Raw genomic sequence first — 17,983 nt, forward strand, 5'->3', positions numbered from 1 at the left:
GCACATTCATAGTCCTAGTCACAGGTGCATATCCATAAAGCAAACACGGTTGATAAACAAAAAGGGCTGCACAACTTTACACATACAAACAATAGAGCTGAGAAATGGGGATCATTCAAAATTAAAGTGGTGTTATACCTACTATAAATGGAAAAATGGAAGCTCTTTGCGCCTGGTAGATGGGCCCGACACAAGTTTGATCAAAATATGCGCAAAGAGCTACCATTTTTCCATTTATAGTAGGTATAACACCACTTTAATTTAGAATGATCCCCATTTCTCAGCTCTATTGTTTGTATGTGTAAAGTTGTGCAGCCATTTTTTTTTTTATCAACCATGTTTGCTTTACCCTGGGTTCACACCTGAGCGTTTCTGAGACGCGCGTTTTACGTGCTGTAAAACGCTCAAGTGTGAACCAGGGCCATAGGGAAGCATTGGTTTTCACGTGTTGAGCGTTTGAACGCGCTGTAAAACGCTCAGGTGTGAACTTAGGGTTATGGATATGCACCTGTGACTATGAAGGTGCTAGTCTAAATGTTCCTGTAGTAATCTATATTCCCAGCAACCAGCAGTGAAAAGCACATTGTATACGGATACCTTCCATTTTTCATGCAAGCCCTATTCATTTCTATGGAGCCAGAGCTGCGTGAAAAAAACACAATATAGAATGTGCTGCGACTTTTCCTAAACACAGATATGGGGGCAAATTTTACTACAGTGTCTGCGCCTGTTTTTAGGTGGAAAAATGCTGTTCTAGACAGTATTATTTTTTTAAGTTGCATTTACTACTGAAGCTGCGCCCATTTTGGAGGCTTTTACACCTTGTTCACCTTTTGCCGACCTATTTATGTAGATGCGCCTTTTTTTAGGCCTGAATTTGTTGCAAAAACAGTCTAATTTCTACTCCACCCCCCCAGGGCTGACTTACTTTTCTTCATCTGTTTTCAGTGGAGAGTTGCAAATAGTTTTGCATTAAAAGTCACACGTGCAACTTTTCTCTGCAGAGATGTGACCCTTCTCATGCACAAATTGATTAGACCAGTCTAAGTGAATATGAACCTGTTTAACTGAAAAACAACCACCAGAGGTCAGACTAAAAAATATGCCAAGTCTAATTCATCAACCGCTGTGCGACTTTTAATAAATACCGGTACTCGGAAAAAGAAAGACACATGAATGAAATACGCCAGTCTAATTTTACACCTAAAAGCATGTGAGCTTGATAAATGTGCCCTCAGATTAGCCCAATTTATGAAGCAGTGCACGCCTCTTGATGAATTAGGCCAATCCTCCGGCAGCGCAAGGGAAAACATAGGGGCACATTTATCAAGCTCTTCTGTTCTTGGCCATGAAATTAGACAGGCGCATTTCATTTGGCTATCTTTGTTTTCCAAGTATTAAATTAAATACGCACAGCAGTTGATGAATTAGACTCTACATATTTTTATTAGTCTGACCTCTGGTGGTTGATTTTCAGGACCATAGAATGTGTCGGCAGATAAGAACCATTTGGCCCATCTAGTCTGCCCAATACACTGAATACTATGAATAGTCCCTTGCCCTATCTTATATGAAGGATGGCCTTATTCCTATCCCATGCATGCTTAAACTCCTCCACTGTATTTGCAGCTACCACTTCTGCAGGAAGGCTATTCTCATGCATCCACTACTCTCTCAGTAAAGTAATACTTCCTGATATTACTTTTAAACCTTTGCCCCTCTAAGTATGACAGGTTCATATTCACTTAGGCCTCTTTCCCACGAACAATACGGATTACCATTTTGTAAGCAATTTCAGTTAGTTTTGTCTGCGATTGCGTTTAGTTGTTCAGTTTTTTCTGCGCTGGTGCAATGCGTTTTGGATACATTTTTCATCACTTTTTTTTTTTTTTTTTTTTTTTTAAACTGAAGGTTTACAAACAACATCTCTTAGCAACCATCAGTGAAAAAAGCATTGCATCCACACTTGCTTGCGGATGCAATGCGTTATTTACGCAGCCCCATTCATTTCTATGGGGCCAGGGCTGCGTGAAAAACGCTGAATATAGAACATGCTGCAATTTCCACGCAACGCAGAACTGATACGTGAAAAATAATAAATAAATCGCTCATGTACGTACACAGACCCATTGAAATGAATGGGTCCGGATTCAGTGCGGGTGCAATGCGTTCACATCACGCATTGTACCCGCGCAGAAAACTCGCTCGTGTGAATGGGACCTTAGACTGGTCTAATTCATTTGCACATGAAAAAGGTCACATCTCTCCAGAGAAACATCACATTTCTCCTGGAAAGTGGGACTTAGGTTACTTTCACAATCGCGTTTTGGCTTTCCGTTTGTGAGATCCATCATGGGCTCTCAGAAGTGGTCCGAAACGGATCAGTTTTGCCCTAATGCATTCTTAATGAAAAAGGATCCGCTCAGAAAGCATCAGCTTGCCTCCGATCAGTCACCATTCCGCTCTGGAGGTGGACACCAAAATGCTGCCTGCAGCGTTTTGCTGTCCGCTTGACGAAACTGAGACAAACGGATCCGTCCTGGCACACAATGTAAGTCAATGGGGACGGATCCATTTTCTCTGACAATAGAAAACAGATCCGTCTCCCATTGACTTTCAATGGAGTTTATGACGGATCCATCTTGGCTATGTTACAGATAATACAAACGGATCCGTTCATGAGTGATGCAGATGGTTGTATTATTGTAACATGTCCATTTTTGCAGATCCATGATGGATCCGCCCAAAACACGCCTTAATGCAACAAAAAAAAAAACACAACACTATTTTACAACTAACCACTGAAAACAGACAAAGTAGTATGACAGTCCTGGGGTGAAGTAGAAATTAGACTGTGCAGCAAATTCAGGGGCAACAAAAAGGCACATCTACATAGATAGGTCAGAAAAAGGTTGCAAAAGTTAGAAAACTTCTGAATTAGTAAAAAAAAATAATCTAAGTAGTCAGTTCAGACACAAAGGCCTCTAGAATAGACAACATTTCAGAAGTAAATGTAACAAAAAAATAAAATAAGACTGTTAAAAACAGGCACAAACACTTTAGCAAATGTGCCTCACAAACTGAATACAGCAGGGACTGAGACTGGCTCAGGACCCACACAACAAAGGACACCATGCAGACTGGACATACAAACAGCCACAGAAACTGTTGCTCAGCCAAGGAGTAGGACAGACAGACAGACCTTATAGCTGAGCTCATTAGTCCAAACCACAGGTAGGTGCACACAAACAGAAAAAGGCATTAACCCCTACAAGGCACACAAAAACACACAGCAAGCAATGGGCAATTAACCCCCGTCCATACTGAACAGGGAAGAGATACAAACACAGTGGTAATGTTCACACCCACAGGATACATGGAGCAGTGGCACCCCGAGCCATAACGGGACGTGGCCCTAGATCGCTCCCATAAGCAGCGAACACTGGTATGCTCAGAAGAGGGCCACCAGTGAACACCATAGTAATACTAAGGCATCAAACACATGACTGTATCCGTTTTTTGCTCCTCAAAACACGGATACTGGCCGTTTGCATCCCACATTTTCTCCTTCCGCATGTCCAGTTCTTTGTTAGAAATGCCTATTATTGTTCCCAAAATGGACAAGAATAGGACGTGTTCTATCTTTTTTGCGGGGCCATGTTACAGGCATACGGATGCGGACACCATACGCTGTGCTGTTCGCATCTTTTGCAGTCCCATTGAAATGAATCAATGAGTTGGGATCTGAAACCGCAAAAAATGCGGATCGAAAATACGGTCATGTGCATGAGGCCCAAGTTGCAGTACCTATTAAAGGGGTTCTGAAATTTGTTTAAACTGATGATCTATCCTCTGGATAGATCATCAGCATCTGATCGGCGGGGGTCCGACACCCGGGACCCCCGCCGATCAGCTGTTTGATAAGGCAGCGGCGCTCCAGCAGACAGGCATAGAGCTGTGTATCAAGAGTTTCTAAACTTTATTGAAAGAAAGCAGAGGTTAATATAGCTATTTTCTGGATCATTTCCAACTGAATACATAGTTAAACATTTACATCATTAACTCATTAAAACCACAATCTGAAATGAGCATCTTCTTGGCTATACGCCTAAAACGTCTCCTTAATCTTAACTGTGGGTGCTAGCCACATACTAGTACTCCTAGTGCTTGTTAAGATTCCATTCTAACAAGGGTTGGTGGGGTCTAGGAGTGACCTTGAAGTCATAGTAACTTTCCACAAGAAGCTTACAGTTCTTTACACAAAAAATGGCTTTATGATGTACAAACATGGAGGCTGAGGACACAACATTGAGTCTTAACCATCACAATGACAAGCAAGGAGTTCAAGCACGTGGGACGCCAAGTAAAGGCATCACACAATCTGACACACGGGGAGCCAAGAGAATCAGCTGAGAGCAGCATACAGCGCTCATACAGACAGTCATTTCTGGGAAGATGTTGATGCGGTAAAGTTTTAGCTGCTAGCAGCAAAAGACAGTCACATTGTATATATACTTTTATTCATACTACATTGATCCTAATCCTCAACTATAACGTTATTGTCACGGATGTTGTAGGGGAAAACACCAAAAGACAACAAGAGGGAAGGGAAAAGACACAAGGCCTCACCGCTAGGGAAGGAAAAGGGTCACCACCTATAATACCCTGCTCCTGGCCCAAACTCCTATCCGTATGGGCACCTCTCGATGGTAGAGATGCCCATACACAGGAACCTAGAAAACCCTGGTGGCCCTCGGATGCCCTAGACTTAATGACAGGGCAGAGACAACCCGCTCCTTCCCTGGTGAAGGAACCAGCGTCTCACTGAGGCCTTGTAAACAACAGAGGGTGGGGGAGGAATACAAAATACAACAAGCGGAACACTTAACTTCTAAGGACGAAGGACGATGGACAATGGACGATGGACGATCAGGACTTCAACTAGAACCACACGCCAGCTCTTCCAACACCAAATGAAGCTATCCAGAGCAAGGAGTGATGGGTGAAGTCAAACTAAATAGGGGGAGGTAAAGGTCACATGATCCACACCTGAACAGGAGGTGTGAACATACAAGCAACACAGACAAAGTGAAACCAAAAGAGGCTGTCAGATCACTAATGAGCAGATAATCTTTCAGACCTGTGTGACAGTTATATGGACAATCTAAACAGATGAGAGATACATATGCACTTTAAAAGGGGAATGAAAAAATAACAAATATACTAATAATCACGAACATTGTTTCTTAAATTAAATTGAGTATATTATTTGGATCAAGTAACGATATTAACCATTCATAATCATGAACATTGATTTTCGAATGAGGTTGAGTATATAACCCGGATTACGTGACAGTACTGATTATCTACCCTAATCATGAACATTGATTATTGGATGAATTAATGATATTTGGATCAACTAATGTGACTATTGGATGAATTGAGAACATTTGGATCAATTAATGTGATTAACTTTTTTCCTGGATTAAGTAACAGTACTCATCATTTAATACCCAGTCCATAAAATTTTTAGGAAACAGTTCTCATTTAATCTTTTTTTACCTTTTTTTTCTCATATAACTCAATTATTTATATATTTCGCAGAATGGGAATCATGTTTATGTATAGTTAATTAAGGACTATAAATATATATAACTGAAATCTGATTAACCACCATATGAATTCATTATACAAATGCAGTTTATACTGTATTTAAAATTTAATTTTTTTTATTTTGTATATATTTTTGTATATTTCATATACTTCTTATTTTTTATTGTTATATCTAATTGTTTTGATACAATAAAAAGCGAATTCTTAACGCAGGTCCAGGTGAGTGACTGCCTGTTAACATTTTGCAATATAATCTTATTGCTATAGGTCAGTGATGGCGAACCTATGGCACGGGTGCCAGAGGCGGCACTCAGAGCCCTCTCTGTGGGCACCCGCACTGTGAAAAAAGTCTATGGTGTACCAATATGCCTTAGGCTTTTCCTGCCATTCATCAGCGCAGGGAGTACTATGAACAGCACAGGCAGGGCACTGAAGGTAGGCAGGCTTTAATAGCTAAATGATAAAGTACATGGAATATATACTATATTGAACTATAGTATTTAGGTTAAATTGCCGTGTTGGCACTTTACAATAAATAAGTGGGTTTTGGGTTGCAGTTTGGGCACTCGGCCTCTAAAAGGTTCGACATCACTGCTATAGGTGGTCATTGTAGACCTTTAAAGGGGTTCTGCACTTTGTTTAAACTGATGATCTATCCTCTGGATAGATCATCAGCATCTGATTGGCGGGGGTCCGACACCTGGGACCCCTGCCGATCAGCTGTTTGAGAAGGCAGCGACGGTCCAGGAGCGCTGCGGCCTTCTCACTGTTTACCGCAGGCCCAGTGACGTCACGACTAGTATCACTGGCCTGGACGCGGCTAAGCTCCGTTCCCTGGTAAACAGTGAAAAGGCCGCGGCGCTGCTGGAGTGCCTTCTCAAACAGCTGATCGGCGGGGGTCCCGGGTGTCGGACCCCCGCTGATCAGATGCTGATGATCTATCCAGAGGATAGATCATCAGTTTAAACAAATTGCAGAACCCCTTTAATAGGTACTGCAACTTGGGCCTCATGCACATGACCGTATTTTCGATCCGCATTTTTTGCGGTTTCAGATCCCAACTCATTGATTCATTTCAATGGGACTGCAAAAGATGCGAACAGCACACTGTATGGTGTCCGCATCAGTATGCCTGTAACATGGCCCCGCAAAAAAGATAGAACACGTCCTATTCTTGTCCATTTTGGGAACAAGAATAGGCATTTCTAACAAAGAACTGGACATGCGGAAGGAGAAAATGTGGGATGCAAACGGCCAGTATTCGTGTTTTGAGGAGCACAAAACGGATACAGTCATGTGTTTGAGGCCTTAGTATTACTATGGTGTTCACTGGTGGCCCTCTTCTGAGCATACCAGTGTTGGCTGCTTATGGGAGCAATCTAGGGCCACGTCCCGTTATGGCTCGGGGTGCCACTGCTCCATGTATCCTGTGGATGTGAACATTACCACTGTGTTTGTATCTCTTCCCTATTCAGTATGGCAGGGGTTAATTGTCCATTGCTTGCTGTGTGTTTTTGTGTGCCTTGTAGGGGTTAATGCCTTTTTCTGTTTGTGTGCACCTACCTGTGGTATAACGATTGAACAGTGTTAAAACTTCACACAGGGTGGTGTGTGAAGTAGCAGCATATCGGCGCTGTGATGGCCATACCGGCCACTCGCTAGCCAAGTCAAAATAGCTTCAGCTCCGCCCCTCAGGAGCCGTGGTCTCTGGGATAAGCCAATGACAGCGGGGGTGTCAGTAGACTCTCCAGCTGCTCAGTGTCCGCTTGTATGATGTAGTGGTGCTGAGGAGTGCAAGGTATTCCCAATCTCATATCGCAAGGGAATCAATTGGTGGCCCTGTTTGTCATCCAACTTGCAAATACTGCAGCGTTCACCATAAGGATCGGATGTACCACATATAAGTCATTTTGTTTCCGATTGAGCAGAACACATAGGAGAATATATATACAGATGAATTCCAAAAGAAGGGGGGAATTTTAAATGAGGCAACGAATAATACCAAAGGATAATGTTGTAGTTCAGGCAGGAATTTCATTTTTGAGTATTAGGAACGTATACGTATTAAAACTATTTCCTTAGATCAGATCAAACTTTCGTTAATTTAAAAAGAGGATGGCAGACTTCTTGTCTAATCATATTACTGCAGATAAATGGATGGGAGATCCATCTGACGTCTTTTCTGAAAAAGCTCAGGCGCAGTATTTGAACATTTCATTGTGTTTCAAAAACGTAAATAAAATTTATAAAAACTACATACGGTCGTGGTGGGAGGTGCAGGCTTTGGAGACATATTTAAAGAACAAAATTGTCCCAAGAGGCCTGAGAAATCCGATCCTCCCTACTGCCCAGATGAGATCAAGTGAATTTCTGAGCAAATGGGAAAAAGAGTCAATTGAATCATCTCTCAGACTTATGAGACGTCTGCTTGATGAAGAAAAAAAAATATGGCAAGAGCGAAAGTGAACTGAAAGAAGAGCACGAACAAATCAGGAAATTTATTGACAACCCAGAATATACTGGTAATAGAAAGGAGATTAACTTGCAACAAACTATAGAAAAATTCACAGCTCAATTAAAGGAGAAAAAACACTCCTTATTCAACAGAGACATTCCTGATTACAAGGAGGGTAGAGTATTTGATTATAACTCTAAACAGACATCCCCGCTTGAAATCGACATAGAACTGTCCTCATCCGAGTGTGAAACAGATACATTTAACGCAGGATTAGGAAGAGGTATAACTCAAAATCAGAGAAGACCATACAGTGGTAGGAACCGCGGTGGTCGAGGCAGAAGGGGAAGAAATAATAGAGGTGCTTTTTTAGCCAATACTCCTCCCAGTGTCAGAATATTTCCTGCGAAACAAGACGTAGCAAGTATCCCCAAAATGATGAATACCAGGGATGATTTGCAGGTGGGGAATTTAAGTTCACGCCAGCTAACCGACACAGAAATACAACTATTAAAAAGGGTTTGTCTTTCGTTCCATTACGCAGCTTTGATTTATTCACATGGGCCAAGGATTTACACCTTTTTGCACGTAAATTAAAATGGAAAAAGTTCTTCCTTACTCATGAGAGGCGTACGTGCCAGGAGTTGGGCATAGAGGAACAGGATCTCCCTGATGTCCAACTATTGGCAGACCTATATATGGATTCTGGACTGCCATCAGAGTATGGGGGATGGCCCAGTCACAAAATTAAGAATACCCTCCAAAAAATAGTTGTCACAGAAAAACTACGTTTATTAGAAATGGCCAATAAAAGGGAGGGGAAATCTGGTGGCAACATGAGTAAGGAAGAATATTTAGCCCTCAAACAACTGGAGCTTGACAAAAACACTGTGATCAAGCCGTCGGATAAAGGGGGCAACATTGTGATCCTCGGATATAAACAGTATGAGGAAATGGGCACGAATATCCTGACTGACCAACAGACGTATAAAAAGCTATCACATGATTCCACCTTAGCGTATAAAAAAGAACTCAATGATATCTTGCTCAAAGCTCAAACAGATAACCTCATTAGTAAGGATGAATTCCCATTTCCCAACCCCGAACACTCAACGTTGGCAACATTTTATAGTTTGCCAAAGCTACACAAAGGGCTTACACCACTGAAAGGGAGATCTATTGTGTCTTAGATAGGGAGCCTTAAATCAAACATCAGTACGTATGTTGACACGATTCTAAGACCATTCGTGGAAGGGCTCCCATCCTATGTGAGAGACACAATGGACGTTCTTAAACGACTAGATGGGATTCAATGTGAAGAAGGAACGTGGCTGGCTAGCCTAGACGTTGAAGCCTTGTATAGCTCCATCCCACATGATAAAGGATGCCAAGCTATACAGTTTTTTCTCCAGCAAAGAGGAGGGCACTGTCAACGACATAATAATTTCCTCACTGAACTAATTACATTTATTCTGACACGGAACATCTTTATATTCGCGGACCAGATCTTCCTCCAGCTCAGGGGTGTGGCAATGGGGAGCCGATGTGCCCCGACTTATGCCAACCTTTTCCTGGGCTGGTGGGAGATTGAGGTAGTTTTTTCCGACACCATGGAACGATACACATCATCGATAATACTTTGGTTAAGATTTATCAATGATGTTTTTATGTTATGGAAAGGACATGAGGCTGAATTCCATCAATTCGTTACTGTGATGAATACCACCCCTCGTGTCCGCTGACGTCAACCACGTCGAGCTCACGAGACCTGGTATGATCACGGGGTTTACCAAAAACGTGAAGTTACGCCCTCCAGAGGAGCACGTAAGGTCAGGCTAGTATAGTTTACACACACACCTCCTGTCCACGCAGGCACAGAGAGGCAACAAGCTGGAAGGGCCTTTTCACTGCCGCAGTGAAAACAGCCCACACTCAGCCCGGGTAACTGCCACCAGTTTCTCGTTTGATATAAGCCCGGTCCGCTAACGGGATTATATAGGGTCAGAAACCAACCCGCGGTAGCTTATAACTAGGCCAAAACACGGACGTGGGGATTCGTGATCGAGATACAAGATAGCACAAGATTAAATTATAGATTTAATCGCTGTAAGAGCACACTAGATGTGACACAATATACACAGACAATATATACAGTGGTCTGAGATTACAGATACATGATTATATGGGTACAATAGGATTAAGCAGTGTGAAAGTAAGTTACCAAGTATGATGAAAGTTCCTTGGGATGTCCTGAGCCTGGAGGCCACACGAGGGGCTGTGATCTCCTGCTATTTCCTGGGTCCCTCTAAACACATGTGTAGGATGTGACCCCTCTTCAGAGAAAAGACGCCGCCTACTTGCTGGCACCAGGCTTTTAACCTGTAGCTGGCCCATCCCCTCCCTGCCTCAGGGAGGGGTCAACTCCCCCTCTTCTGGGCTGACGGTGAATGACCCACAAAACCCTTTAGGGGTCATAGCTCCAGACCAGAGGGTCACAGGGAGATGGTTCTGGGACTAATGGACCTGCCTGGGTTCCGGCTACAAGTAGAGCCCAAACCTGGTACCGGTAGGTGGCTTCTATGGGGAGATATGGGTATCTCCCTACCCCGACTGGGTACGAGTAAACAAAGACCATGGGACCGTACCTCGTGGCCACCGGGACACAAATATGTATCCGGTTTGCGTCTGCGATGGCCAGGTGATTCATAATTCCTTATGAGAGGTAGGTGCCAATATGTCTAGGAAATCTCATTGATCCAGGCAAAAGCAGATACCCACAGCAGGGGGTTTTCCTGCAGATTCAGGTGGCTCCCAACTGCTGCACAGAGGTGTGAACTTCTCCTTGAAGCTTGGACCCCCTGAGGGGTGTCTTCCTGGCCAACTGACACTCAGTTGGCTGGGGGGGGGGGGGGTGGAAACTTATTTGGCATGTACACTGAGTCATGCCAAGAGGTGCATCAAATTGCAATCAGGGCTGGGGGGCTTTGAAGCAGGGAAATCCCTACCTCTGCTGTCTGTCAGCAAATGGGGGGTGTGAGGACATGGCTGACAGTAAATATTAATCCATATTCCTCACAGTTACTAAACTGAATGTGAACCAACTTGGCTTGTACTTTACATCTACTATAGAAGCCAAAAATCATTATTTTTGGAACTTTCCATTGCATTGGACAATTCAGGGAAAATAGTGAACAACCTGTTTAGGAAACCTACGCCAACAAACAACCTCCTAAAGTGGGACAGTGGCCACCGAATAGCCCTAAAGAGAGGCATACCCAAAGGGCAATTTTTGAGAGCCCGGAGGAACTGCTTCGAACTGGCAGATTTCAGGGTTGAGATCTTAAGATTTGATTTCAGAATCGTGGCATACCAACATGCGCTCTGCAGTAATCTTGAACAGCTTCTATGTCCGAAAACAAGAAGTGAGGAAGACAAAGTATTTAGAATCATTGGCACCTACGATAGATCTGACTCTGCGATCAGGGAAATTATCTCATCACACTGGGGTATTTTAAAATCTGACCCAGATATTGGACTGTTACTGACAGAACGTCCTTCCATTACTTACCTTCAAAATCACTATTTAAGAGACCATCTGATTCACAACCTATATCAGGCCCCAAAACCAGCCAAACATGGCTTAGTACTAATCTGAAAGGCACGTTCCCATGTGGAATGTGCTCCATCTGTAAATATATCAAGAAGGGCAAATACTTCAGCAGTACGAGTACAGGGACTATATACGGGCTGAGATCCTTTGTGAATTGCAAGATGGTAGGTGTTATCTACCTCTTAACTTGTGAATGTGGCAAACAATACGTTGGTAAAACAAAACGCAAATTTAGAAAGGGAATTGGGGAGCACCTTTCAGACATCAGAAATGAGTCAGAAACACCTATAGCACAGCATGTGAGTGATTGTCATGCCAGAAAAAGTGAAGTATTGAGATTTCAAGGGATCGAACATGTTGCATGTCCTATAGGAGGTGGTGATGTGGACATCGTTCTTTTACGGAAGGAAGCCCAATGGATTTTCAGAATGCAAACTGTGAAACCATTGGGTCTGAATGATGCCATCTCATATGCTTGCTTTATATAGCGAAATTCATTTTCATGTGTAGATCCCTGGATACTTTTGTGTATCCTACATTCTGGTAGTCTCTATATATGTACATTTATGGCACCTGCAGATAGAGACTCATTGTTCTGCATACTATAGGGACATATGTATATATATTTATTTATGTTGTATGCCCCCTTAAAGCGTATACCTACTTTTATATCTGAATACAACATTATACTTTGGTAATATTATTATTACCTCATTTAAAATTCCCCCTTCTCATGGAATTCATCCATCCATGTGTTCTGCTCAATTGGAAACAAAATGACTTATATGTGGTACATTCTATCCTTATGGTGAACACTGCAGTATTTGCAAGTTAGATGACAAACAGGGCCACCAATTGATTCCCTTGCAATATGAGAGTGCGATTACCTTGCACTCCTCAGCACCGCTACATCATCAAGCGGACACTGAGCAGCGGAAGAGTCTATTGACACCCCCGCTGTGATTGGCTTGTCCCCGAGACCGCGCCTACAGAGGGGCGGAGCTGAAGGTATTTAGACTTGGCGTACGTTCTATTCAGGCAGGAATTTAATTTTTGAGTATTAGGAATGTGACGAATACCACACCTCGTGCCCGCTTGACGTCACCTATGTCGAGCTCATAAGACGCGGTATGGTCACGAGTTACCAAAGCGTGACGTTACGCCCTCCAGAGGAGCAGGAAAGGTCAGCTTGGTACAGTTTACACAGACACCTCCTGTCCACGCGGGCACAGAGAGGCAACAAGCTGAGAGAGCCTTTTCATTGCCGCAGTGAAAACAGCGCTGTCTCAGCCCGAGTAGCTGCCACCAGCTTCTCGTTTGATATAAGCCCGGTCCGCTAACGGGATTATATAGGGTGAGAAACCAACCCGCGCTAGCTTATAGCTAGGCCGAAACACGGCTGTGGGGATTCATGATTGAGATACAAGATAGCACAAGATTAAATTATATATTTAATCGCCTTAAGGGCATACTAGATATAACACAATATTTACAGAGAATATATACAGTGGTCTGAGGTTACAGATACAGGTGATATAGGTACAACAGGGTTAAGCAGAGCAAAATTCAGTTACCGTGTAGTTGAAAGTTCTATGATGGTGGAACAGTCCTTAGCTGCAGTCACGCGGGGGGCGGTGATGTTAGCGGTTTCCAGGTCTCTCCAAACACATTTGCACGATGTGACCCCCTTTCAGAAGAAGGCGCCGCCCGCTGGCTTGCATGGGCTTATGACCTGTAGCCGGCCGCTTCCTTCCCCGCCTATGGGTAGGGTCCACCCCTCCTACTCTGGTGCTGGCAGCAAATGACCCATAAAACCCCTTAGGGCTCATAGCCCCAGACCAGAATGTCGCAGGAAGATGTTACCGGGCCAAATTGATCCGCCTGGGTTCCGGCTACAACTAGAGTCCAAGCATGGTACTGTTATTTGGTTTCTGTGGGGAGATATGTATATCTCCCCTGCCGGGCATCCTAGCCTCAAACAAAGACCCTGGGCACGTTCATCATGACCACTGGGACACAAATATGTATCCGGTTTGCGCCTGCGATGGCTGGGCGATTTCATAATTCCTTATGAAATGTAGGTGCAAACATGTCTGGGAGGTATCATTGATCCTGGCAAGGGCTGATACCTCCTGCTGGGGTTTTTCCTGCAGGATCCGTGCTGTCTGACTGGAGGTGTAAAATGTAACCCATTGTGGCCTGCTATGAGTTTCCTGCTATCTGGTTGTGGCTTTGAAGCAGGGCCCCCCTGTGGAGCTTGATTTCCTCTGACATCTTTCAACAAATAGTGGGTGTGAGGACATGGCCGACAGTAAATATTAATCCATATTCCTCACAAGGAATGTATACATATTCCAACTATTTAATTAGATTAGTTCATCTTAATCCTGAACCATAACGTTATATGGACAATCTAAACAGATGAGAGATACATATGCACTTTAAAAGGGGAATGAAAAAAATAACAAATATACTAATAATCATGAACATTAAATGAAACTGAGTATATTATTTGGATCAAGTAACGATATTAACCATTCATAATCATGAACATTGATTTTCAAACGAGGTTGAGTATATAACCCGGATTAAGTGACAGTACTGATTATCTACCTTAATCATGAACATTGATTATTGGATGAATTAATGATATTTGGATCAACTAATGTGACTATTGAATGAATTGAGAACATTTGGATCAATTAATGTGATTAACTTTTTTCCTGGATTAAGTAACAGTACTCCTCATTTAATTCCCAGTCCATTTAATTTTTAGGAAACAGATCTCATTTAATCTTTTTTTATCATCTAACTCATTTATATATCTCGCAGAATGGGAATTATGTTTATGTATACTTGATTACGGACTATAAATAACTGATATCTGATTAACCACCATATGAATTCATGATACAAATGTGGCTTATACTGTATTTTTAATTTTTATTTTTTCTTCCCATTTTTTTATTTGTATATATTCTTGTATATTTCATATACTTCTTATTTTTTATTGTTATATCTAATTGTTTTGATATAATAAAAAGCGAATTCTTAACGCAGGTCCAGGTGATTAAGTGCCTGTTAACATTTTGCAATATAGACAATTATTACTAAAAGGCTGTGGGGTAGGCCTATAACAGTGCACCTACTACCAGAAATTGAGATGGGTGAGCCACTATATCTCTTTTTCTAGCAATAAGATTATCCAGTCTCTATCACTAATGATTGCCTAGTTATCCCATGATTAAATATAGTAAGGATAGAGAAGACCTGTACCTCACATGAATCCAGAGATCTTGTGACTCATTGCTCCTATTGCTCTGCTAGATTTATGTCAGGTTTCTTTCTAAGGGGGCATGTTCTTTCTGCTGCAGCTCTCTCCCTATCACTGCTCAGGGGGGGTGTACTTTCTGCCGCAGCTCTTTCCATGGAACTGTCATAGCTTCTAACAGTAGATATGGATGGCGGCAGTTGAAGGACAGAACTGAGCATGTGCATTCAACTAAAAAATTTAAGGTGGATAGAGAAACAAAGGAAATAAACAAACAGCAGGTGGCGCTATACAGATAGATTTTATTAAATAACTCAGTGGCTATACTAAATTTCTATTTACACGCATTTTCAAAAGTAGTGAGATCCAGTTGTTGGGTTGAAAAATGTAGAATATTTTCATGGGACAACCCCTTTAACAAGGGGTAAGAATTCTCTCGATAACTAACTGAAATGAAAATGGTTATCCGACCAAGAGTAAGACAGACCTCCCAGAATGGCTGACCCATGATGAAGATCATACTTACCCAGTCCCCACTGCTGGATTCAGTGTCTGACACTCCTGTTCTTCCTCTTTCTGCCGACCAGTTGTCATGATGCAAGGGGAGCAGGTCCCCGCTGCAGTCTGTGATTGGCTGCAGCAGTAATGTGTCCCCCCCCCATAAAAAGATGTTGAGCTCAGCGCAGCAGGGAGAGATGAAGAGCCGGTCTGAGAGCATTAAGCACTGAACCCGTTGGGGACCAGGTAAGTATGATCTCCACTGTGGCTAGACCACTCTAGTTGGTTTGTCTGACTCATGGATAACTCTTGGTGTTATTTCTGCTATTATGCAATGAGTTTAATAACATGGACTGAAATAATGCACTGAAAAACAAAAGTGCAGTTGCTCAGCAGCAGAACACTTTTAGGGTGCTGTGCTGGCAATAAGCCTATGTAGATTTTTTTTAAAAAAAATATCTCTGTTCAAATGAAAAAAACAATTAATGGTTAGTCTTGTGATGCAGAACTGCATCCACAACAGCTGTACTAAGCAGTGGGCCCGGCCCCTCACTCCATCAATGCCTTCCCTGCTCAAAGTCCCTAAAATACTGCCTAAATATTTATTTCTATTCTTTTCCTACACTATCCCTGTTACACTAGAATTGATGCTTGCTTGTGCCTCTGTATACTCTAAAATTATTTTTTGTGAGACACTGCCAGAGATCCATCCACCTTCATCAGCAGCTCAACACAGAATGACGTTCTGCCCAGGGACCTGCCTGACTGCTGCTACTGTATGTCAGCCTCTGAGCCACTCAGAGCAAGCAAACCCAGTGGGGGGTCCCGGGTGATAGCTCATTTCCAGGTGATACAGAGAATTTTTCCTTTCTGCACAGACCTTTCAATAGGTCAATCTTCTGAAACCCAGTGGCTACCTCTAGATGGGAACTGTACTATGACATGGAGCCAAGCACTTGCCTGTCCATAATACAAGTCTAGGTTTGTCTGAAAAGGTTCCTATTTTTACCAGTTTTACCACACATTGTGACATCACATGCTTATAATTTGTGAGATGAGTAAGCAATTAAATATACTCCTTAGATCTGCATTGTCATTATGAACAGGAGGCAGAAATTTGAGTTCAATGTACAGATAGACTAAGGGGCAAGTCATTCATCTGTTAATAATTAGAGAGGGAAAGTAATAACTCTTATCGCTTCTTCATAAATAGCTAGTTAACTACCATCTGCCCCCAGTCATACACCACTAAAGGATCATACACCTTATATACTGTACCTTTTTGCTGAATCATTACTCCTTCTACCCTCCCATACATATGCATCATTTGCTTGGTTGAATGTGCATGTGTTCTCCATGGGAGAGAGGTGAATAAACTGTTAGGCTGAGTTCACGCGGGCGAGATTTCCGCGCGGGTGCAATGCAGGAGGTGAACGCATTGCACCCGTACTGAATCCGGCACCATTCATTTCAATGGGGCTGTGTACATGAGCGTTTTTTTTCACGCATCACTTCTGCAATGCTTGAAATTCGCAGCATGCTCTATATTCAGCGTTTTTAACGCAGGACAGCCCCTATGGAAGTGAATGGGGCTGAGTGAAAATCGCAAGCATCCGCAAGCAAGTGCGGATGCGGTGCGATTTTCACGCATGGTTGCTAGGTGACAGTCTATTCACTGTATTATTTTCCCTTATAACATGGTTATAAGGGAAAATAATAGCATTCTGAATACAGAATGCTTAGTAGGTGATCAATTGAGGGTTAAAAAAAAAAAAAATTAACTCATGGTGATGGACCATGTGATTGGAGCATGTGATCTGACGTCACCACAGGTCCTTTAGCCGGTAGTTCATCATTAAAGAGGTAAAGAAGAGACCGGGAACTACGCGATCAAGAGGAGAAGGTGAGTTAATTATTATTTCTTTTTTAACCCTCAATTGATCACCTACTGAGCATTCTGTATTCAGAATGCTATTATTTTCCCTTATAACCATGTTATAAGGGAAAATAATAACATCTACACAACACCGAACCCAAGCCTGAACTTCTGTGAAGAAGTTCGGGTCTGGGTACCACAGTCGGTTTTTTATCACGCGCGTGCAAAACACATTGCACCCGCGCGATAAAAATTGAACATCGGAACGCAATCGCAGTCAAAACTGACTGCAATTGCGTACCTAATCGCGCGGGTTTGCCGCAATACACCGGGACGCATCCGGACCTAATCCGGACACGCCCGTGTGAACCCAGCCTTAGACATCAAGGCCAGTCCTAATCCTTTGGCCTCATGCACACAACCGTTTTTTTTTAAGGTCCGCAAAAACGGGGTTCCGTTGGTCCGTGCTCTGTGTCCGTTTTTTCTTCCGTGGGTTTTCCTTGATTTTTGGAGGATCCACGGACATGAAGAAAAAATCGTTTTGGTGTCCGCTTGGCCGTGCGGACCCAAACGGATCCGTCCTGACTCACAATGCAAGTCAATGGGGACGGATCCGTTTGACGTTGACACAATATGGTGCAATTTCAAACGGATCCGTCC

Source organism: Bufo gargarizans, chromosome 6, assembly GCF_014858855.1.
Source record: "Bufo gargarizans isolate SCDJY-AF-19 chromosome 6, ASM1485885v1, whole genome shotgun sequence".
In the NCBI taxonomy this organism is placed as follows: Eukaryota; Metazoa; Chordata; class Amphibia; order Anura; family Bufonidae; genus Bufo; species Bufo gargarizans.